The 6973-nt window shown below is 41.2% G+C and overlaps 1 protein-coding gene and 1 non-coding gene across 2 annotated transcripts in view; one reads left to right on the top strand and one right to left on the bottom strand.

Annotated features, from left to right (window-relative positions):
- THBS4 (thrombospondin 4) overlaps positions 1-6973 on the top strand; it is a 1064342-nt gene that overhangs the window by 952786 nt on the left and 104583 nt on the right. The window lies entirely within an intron of this gene.
- Positions 36-6181, bottom strand: LOC100540721. Its single transcript, XR_002109832.2, has 4 exons — positions 6158-6181; positions 3738-3798; positions 3413-3464; positions 36-840 (listed from the first exon to the last, which is right to left on the bottom strand). It is a non-coding gene; the product is annotated as an uncharacterized LOC100540721 (transcript).

Raw genomic sequence — 6973 nt, 5'->3', positions numbered from 1 at the left:
AGGTGACCCCGCCCTTTTAAAAAGCAGGCACCTCGCAATAGCAGAAACGCAGTGCTTTATTTAGACCGTTAGATGCAGACAGGTTTAGCCGATTGAGTACAGGTTAGGCACGGCAGCGTTGAAGGAGGCGGGGCGCTGCTCGCAGCCTGAAAAGCCGCTCCTCTCACCTCTGTGCTGTTTTCCAGGTGGGACCGCAGCAGCAACACCGTATCTAATTCCTGGGTGCTCGACCTAGCTAATCACCGTGCAGTGTAGAAACACACTTCAGAGCACACAGAAAACGTCTACAGCTTAAAATAAGGATATAACAAAGTTGTGCAGCCTGAGCTCTGCACGGGGCACGGTGCCCACAGCCTAGTGGCACAGGGCCATGCGGGCACCTCTCCTCAGTGCAGGGTGGTGGCAAGGCTGCACGGTCAGCCCCTCTGCCTAAGTGATCATAACACACAGGTTATTTCTTGTACTGTTGCTGCATTTCATAGGGAAATGAGTTCTTGGCATAGTACATTTCAAGCTGGCTCTTCAGCTCCTTTTGTCAGCTATGCCATAGGTACTGTCACATCTGTCGTCTAACAAGTTAGAATATTATTCTGGAAAAAAGAGTGGCATGGCTACATCCTGTGTCTGTAGACGAGAAATTTCAGAAAGGTTGAAACCTCAAGTTGAAAGAGTGATTTCACTAAATAAGATACAATGTGTTAAGTAAGTACAATCTACAATTAAACACCATCTTCCTGACTGCTAGAGATTCTGAAAGGAGATATCTTTCTCGAGCTGTAGAACAATTGCTTTTAAAGATGGATCCTTCGCCCAGTTGATTCGGGATCCGACTATGATATTCTGCAAGACAGAAAAAACATAGTTTAAAAACTGCAAATGTCTTCAAAAAAGGATTAAAAGGTGGAGTGTTGGCTTTTTTATCTGCTTTTTTTCTTTCCAAATTTGGAAGTCCTTGAAACTGATAGCATTTTTTTCAATACCAGACAGGACTAGGGGAGGGAGGAGATCTTATTGTCAACACATGGGCAACAAACAAACAAACAAACAAACAAAACAGCCCTTTAGATTTTCTGCTGGTGCTGGCATACTATTCCTATTTTAAAGATAGCAATTTAGGAGGTTTGTTCATTTTTCTTTTTAACCACATGAAAGAAAGTTTTCCTCAACACACAATGATACAGTTTCTAACATTCTCACTTTGTCATTCTGGACTGAACATGGGAATTTTAAATTTAACCAAAAAGATTTGTCCATTTATGTCATTTAGAACATAAATAGAACTAGTTAAATGTAACACAGAAACCAGTAAACATTTAATTTCCCATTCTTAGTGAGATGAAACATATTTCAAACCACTGGTAGACAAAGCATGCAACACAAAAACACGTGGCTTCTTTTCTGTTCTTTATATTCTTCTGAGCATATGAATTCACAGAATGGTTATATCCTGTCTTCCATCTAAACACCTCAATACACACACGTATTTAAAGAAACTGTGCATTCTTCACTGGCATTTCATAACTAATTAGACAAACTCATACTTCTGCAATTCACCGTGCCTCTCATCTTCGTGTTAATTAGATCACTGATCTGCAAAATAAGGTGTTGCAAGTGATGCTGCGAAAAGACAAGTGCCAGCCAACAGCAGAGGGTACATGACCTTTAGTAGAGCCCCTCTAAGCACAGGATATTGCAGGAAGCTCTCCTCGTGCTCAAATCTCATATCAGTTTTCTACCTTACTTTGCATGATGCCAAACTCCAGGAAATCTGCTAGCCAGTTGTGCTAATACAGACTATTTAGCAGTAGCTGACAGATGAGTAACCAAGAGCATGAAGGCTACACTGATGAAAACATTTAAAAACACTATCACAACACTGTGAAGGGCAACACGTAATTAGAAGCAGTCTGGCTCACTGGTATCACGAGTTTAAGACCTATTTATTTGTTCTGGTTTGGGAGGAGTAGGGGTGACTCACGGTGTAAGGAAATATGGCCTCTGCCATGATAGACACACTTCTGGAAAATGCATTATCTCTGTAGTTTTAAGGGAACAGAGAGACGGACATTGATAGACTGTTTCTAAACTCTGTAAATAATTATTCCATACAAGTTTCTAATGACTTAATACCTTTGGTTTTTAAAACAATAAGGTATGCCTTACTGCAGTTTTTTAATTTGATGCTGTTATAAAAAGATTTTAGAAAACACAATTCTGTTTGAAGTTACATTCAGTAATTATCTTTTTGTAATGCAAACTACAAACTGCTTCTGAAAGCTGTGACATTACCTGGAGTATATTCTGAATTAATGTAATCACCTTCCTTTCATACTGTATATTCCTATGGAGTAAGTTCAACTTTTCAGTGATTTTCTTTCTTGCTACTTCATTTTTTTTCCTCACTGTGGTAAAAATTTGCAGCGCCTTCTCTCCTTCAGCCTGTTTCAGAACTGTTCCATTATTAGGAAAACAAAGCATTCAAAAATTGATTAGTGGGCAGAAGATGTAAAAAGCTGCTTCTTCCTTATAGATTTAAGGCAGTTCCACTGTAATGGATCATACTCACTCCATCCCTTCCCTCCAATGTACTTTCCACAAGAAACAAATGCTGTGGGTATCTGGTACCAACATACACTGACTGGTTCTCTGGCAGCTAACAAAACTGTCTGCATTTCCATCAGACATGGACACTGATTTGAACACCTGTCCCACACCCTGTCTCCATTTGGCACAATTTTACAGACAGAGGCATTTTAGATCTTTTTCCTTTTTTCAAATTTGATGCAAAGAAAATTCAAAAGTCACACAAGGGACAAATGGACAATACCAGTAATATTACCACTGGAAAACTAGGCTAAAAGTTAGGATGAATAAGGGAGAGTTCTTAAATAGAGAGCATGAACAGGAAGCCCTGACCCAGTATTCCTCCCCTTATTTCTCAAGATATTATTGAAAAGTGATTTCAAATCTAAGTTTGACCCACCATAATAAGCATACTGAATAACAAGACCTATACTATTATACAAGTTCTTCGTAAGTAAATCCACTCACTCCTAATTCACAAACATTTAACAAAAGTACATTTTGACAAAAAAAATATCCTTTAGGCCTCTAAGAACTGATCTGAGTTCGTAAGTAAAGTGTAACCTGCTGGGGAGCTTGTACTAAATATTGAAACATCATCACCATTTTTTTAGTACACTCTTGTATCTCTGGCCTACTATCTGACTGATATATTCTATTGTATCAGTCTTACTTTCATGTAGACATCATACAAGCTTATTTTTGTATACTTCATACACCCTCTTCAGAATTTTTATAACTGTATCACTTAATATTTCTAAAGAAGCAGTTTAAGATATGAACCGTATTTTTAATTATAAAACAAAGCCAATATATATAAAACACTTACAGTATCTTTTCCTTCTAATGTCATTCAAATTCTCTCTAATCACACGTGCTTGCTGAAAGAAAAAAAAATCCTGGACTGTTATCTCTATTGATGATGCTAATTCAGTCTGCAGAAGCAGTTAAGTGCAGCTTTAGGAGCAGACTTTTTTACATATTCATATTAAGTAACCATTTTGGTAATTTTAACACCCCTAGGAACCACATTTGGGCAAGCCACATATTTACTTCAAATGACCTGTGCATTCCTGTTACTTGAAATTGTTCCTTTGTCCGTACTGAAGTTGGCAGTAACTGTAACTGCAACAGAAGGTACAACCGACTCTTACCTGATGAGCTTGAAGTATTTCCCAGTTGAGCCCGATTATGTCTTTCATTGTTTCCATTAGTCTAATGAAGGAAATAAAGTTACATTATTTATGACCATTATGATGTATCAACAACATAAATGCTTTAACCAAAGTTATTTAATCAAAAAATGCCCATTTATCTTAACATCAGAATAAAGGGTACTATACCTTTAGTATATACCTAAATATACTTACAGGCACTAGTCTCCTTGTTTCCACTCAGTTTTGCTAATGTTTCAGTTAAATTTGTCTTATACTTCAAATCATAGAGCCTGTGAAACAAGGAAGCCAAACCACTTGAAAATGGCAAGTAGTGGAGCTCCTGAATTCAGGCTTGTGACAGGAATGTAACAGAGATCAGATGAAGTGCCTAGCTAAGAATGTGGCTGTTCAGGCCTCTGGATGCAAGGAATGCCAGAGCCTGCTGCTGCTGTTAGAGTTGCAGGGTTACTACTTGCATGAGCTGTGAGCACGTATAAGATCTGCTCAGCCTGGTGGCAGAACTCGAGGAGGTGGAGAGGTTGAGGAGCCTCAGGGACTGTGAGCAGGAGATAGACTGGTGAAGTAACTCTCTGCCATAACAGTGAGAAAGGCACTGTGGTGATACACCTCAAACAGTGATGGACCTCCTGCCCTGTCACTGTCAGGCAGAGACAGGGGACCTAAGAGACAGGGAAGAATGGAATCAGATCCCAGCTCAGTGTCACAGGGAAACCCTGTCCCTACCTACCTCAATTCTCCAGGTACCTCTATATAACAAGTTTGAGGCTCTGGATCTCCAAAGGTGAGTGAGGACACAGTGGAAGGTCTACCCAGAGGTTGTCTAGCGCGAGGCAATCAACTCCATGCCTCAAGACTGCCTCTGCCAAGAAGGAAAGAAGGGTATTGCCATAGGCAACTCCCTTCTAAGGGGAAAGGAAGGCCCAGTATATTGGCCAGACTCTATCTGTAGGAAAGTGTGCTGCCTCCCTGGGGCCCAGGTCAGGGACATTACTAGGGGACTTCCTAGTCTGGTTTGCCCTCGATTATTGTCCTTTACTGACAGCTCAGGCTGGCAACAATGAATTTGCAGAGAGAAGCCTGAGGGCTATCAAATGGGATTTCAGAGGGCTGGGGCAATTAGTTGATGGAGTGGGAATACAGATGGTATTTTTCTCTATCCCTTCAGTGGCAGCTGAATACTGAGGGATACTGAGAGGACCAGGAAGTCATCTTATAAAAGCAAGACTAAGATGCTGGTGCCATTGCAGGAATTGGGGCTTTTTTGACCATGGGTTGGTTTACTCAGCATCTGGTTTGATGCCTGCAGATGAGTCTCACCTGTCTCAAAGGGGGAACAGATCCTAGCCCAGGAGCTCATTGAAAAGGGGGAAGGTATTAAAAGAAGGCTTTCTAAAGATAGATGTTCCTGGGGGGAATAATCCTGGGGTTGGGGCTGAGGCAAATGGCAGCAGGCAAGCTATGACTTAGTTGCCATTATGGAAACATGGTGGGATTGCTCCCATGACTGGAGCATTGTATTGGATGGCTATAAGCTCTTCAGAAGAGATAGGCATGGAAGGAGAGGGGCAGTGGCCTGGCTCTCTGCCTTAGAGAGTGTTTTTATGTTGTTGAGCTCAGTGCTGGGAATGACAAGGTTCAGTCTCTATTGGCAAGGATCAGGGAAGGGTCAACAAGGCTCATATCCTGGTGGGGATCTGTTACGGACTGCTTAAATAGGATGAAGAGACAGATAAAGCTTTCTGTGAGCAGCTGACAGAAGTTGTGTGATCACCAGCTCTTGTTCTCGTGAGGGACTTCAACTTTGTGATATATGGTGGAAATATAATACAGTGCAGAAGAAGCAGTCTGGGTTTCTAGTGCGTGGAAGTTAAATTCCTGATGCAGCTGGTCAGAGAACCTACTAGGGAAGCGCCCCGCTAGACCTACTATTCACAAACAGGGAAGGACTGGTGGGAGGTGTGGAGGTTGAGAGCTGTCTTGGAGAGTGATCATGAAATGGTAGAGTTCTCCATTCTTCATGAAGTCAGGAAGGGGCCAGCAAAACTGCAACCTTGGACTTCCAGAAGGCAGACTTCGAACTATTCAGGACCCAGGTAAGGAGTCCCTTGGGATTCAGCCCTGAAGGGCAAGGGGTCCAGGAAGGCCAGGCGCTCCTCAAGAAAGAAATCTGAGAGGTGCAGGAGCAGGCTGTCTTCCTGTGCTGTAAGATGAACTAGCGGGGAAGAAAACTGGCATGGTTGAACAGGGAACTTTTTCTGAGGCTCCACAAGAAAAAGAGTGTCTACCTCCTGTGGAAAAAGGGACAGGCAACTTGTGGGGAGTACAAAGAAGCTGCTAGGATATGCAGGGAGAAAATCAGAAAGGCGAAAGCGAAGATTGAATTCAAAACACTTTACCGTGTGCAACCATCATTTTGTTTCACTTTCTTTCTCAGAGCATCCATAAGCTGCATCCTGGGTGGTATAAAGAAGAAACATACCTCTGATGAAAACTGACAAGAAACTGAGAGATTTCAATTTAGGTAAATAGCAGAAAAGAGATTTCCAAGTTCTATTTATACCTACTTTGGCAATGCGTATTAAAAAAAAAAACAACAAAACAACCACAACAGTAACTTTCAAACGTCAAACTTGTTAAATACTGAAGCTTCATTCTCAGGACCAGAAAGGTGTATCAATCAACCATTTGTAGGCGTAACAATGCATTTCTCTCCTGACAAATATGCTTCAGACACCATTAGTCCCAGTCTGCAGGAGGGAAGCTAGGCAAAGGTAGGAATTCATATGAACAGTCATGCAACATAGGAGACACAAAACTAACAGCCTCCACCCTTTTATTGGAATTTGTTAAATACTACCAACAGCTTTGTTTCTAGACACATACAAACTGCCTTTTTGTAATTTTGCAGGATCTCAGAGGCTTGCATGTACTTCTATTTATTTATTGTTATTCCCTATAGTATCTGCCTTTTTGTTCCTGGGGTTTCAATGGTGTTAAATCTCTCATGTTTGCAACACACACTACGTCACTTTGAAATCCTATCCTCGTGCATGCATGTGCACACAGATAAAGCAGCAGAAAGCCTCCAACTAAACAGGAAGAATAGTCATCTACCTTTGTAAGGCTAATGCTTTGCTTTCAAAGGCAGTTTTTACTTTCCCCATGTCTTCCAAACTTTCTTCGGCACTGAGAAAAAAAAACAAAACAAAACA

The sequence above is a fragment of the Meleagris gallopavo genome, chromosome Z, assembly GCF_000146605.3.
Source record: "Meleagris gallopavo isolate NT-WF06-2002-E0010 breed Aviagen turkey brand Nicholas breeding stock chromosome Z, Turkey_5.1, whole genome shotgun sequence".
Lineage (NCBI taxonomy): Eukaryota > Metazoa > Chordata > Aves > Galliformes > Phasianidae > Meleagris > Meleagris gallopavo.
Note: the sequence above shows the minus strand (reverse complement) of the source record. Positions and strands in the feature narration are given on the sequence as shown.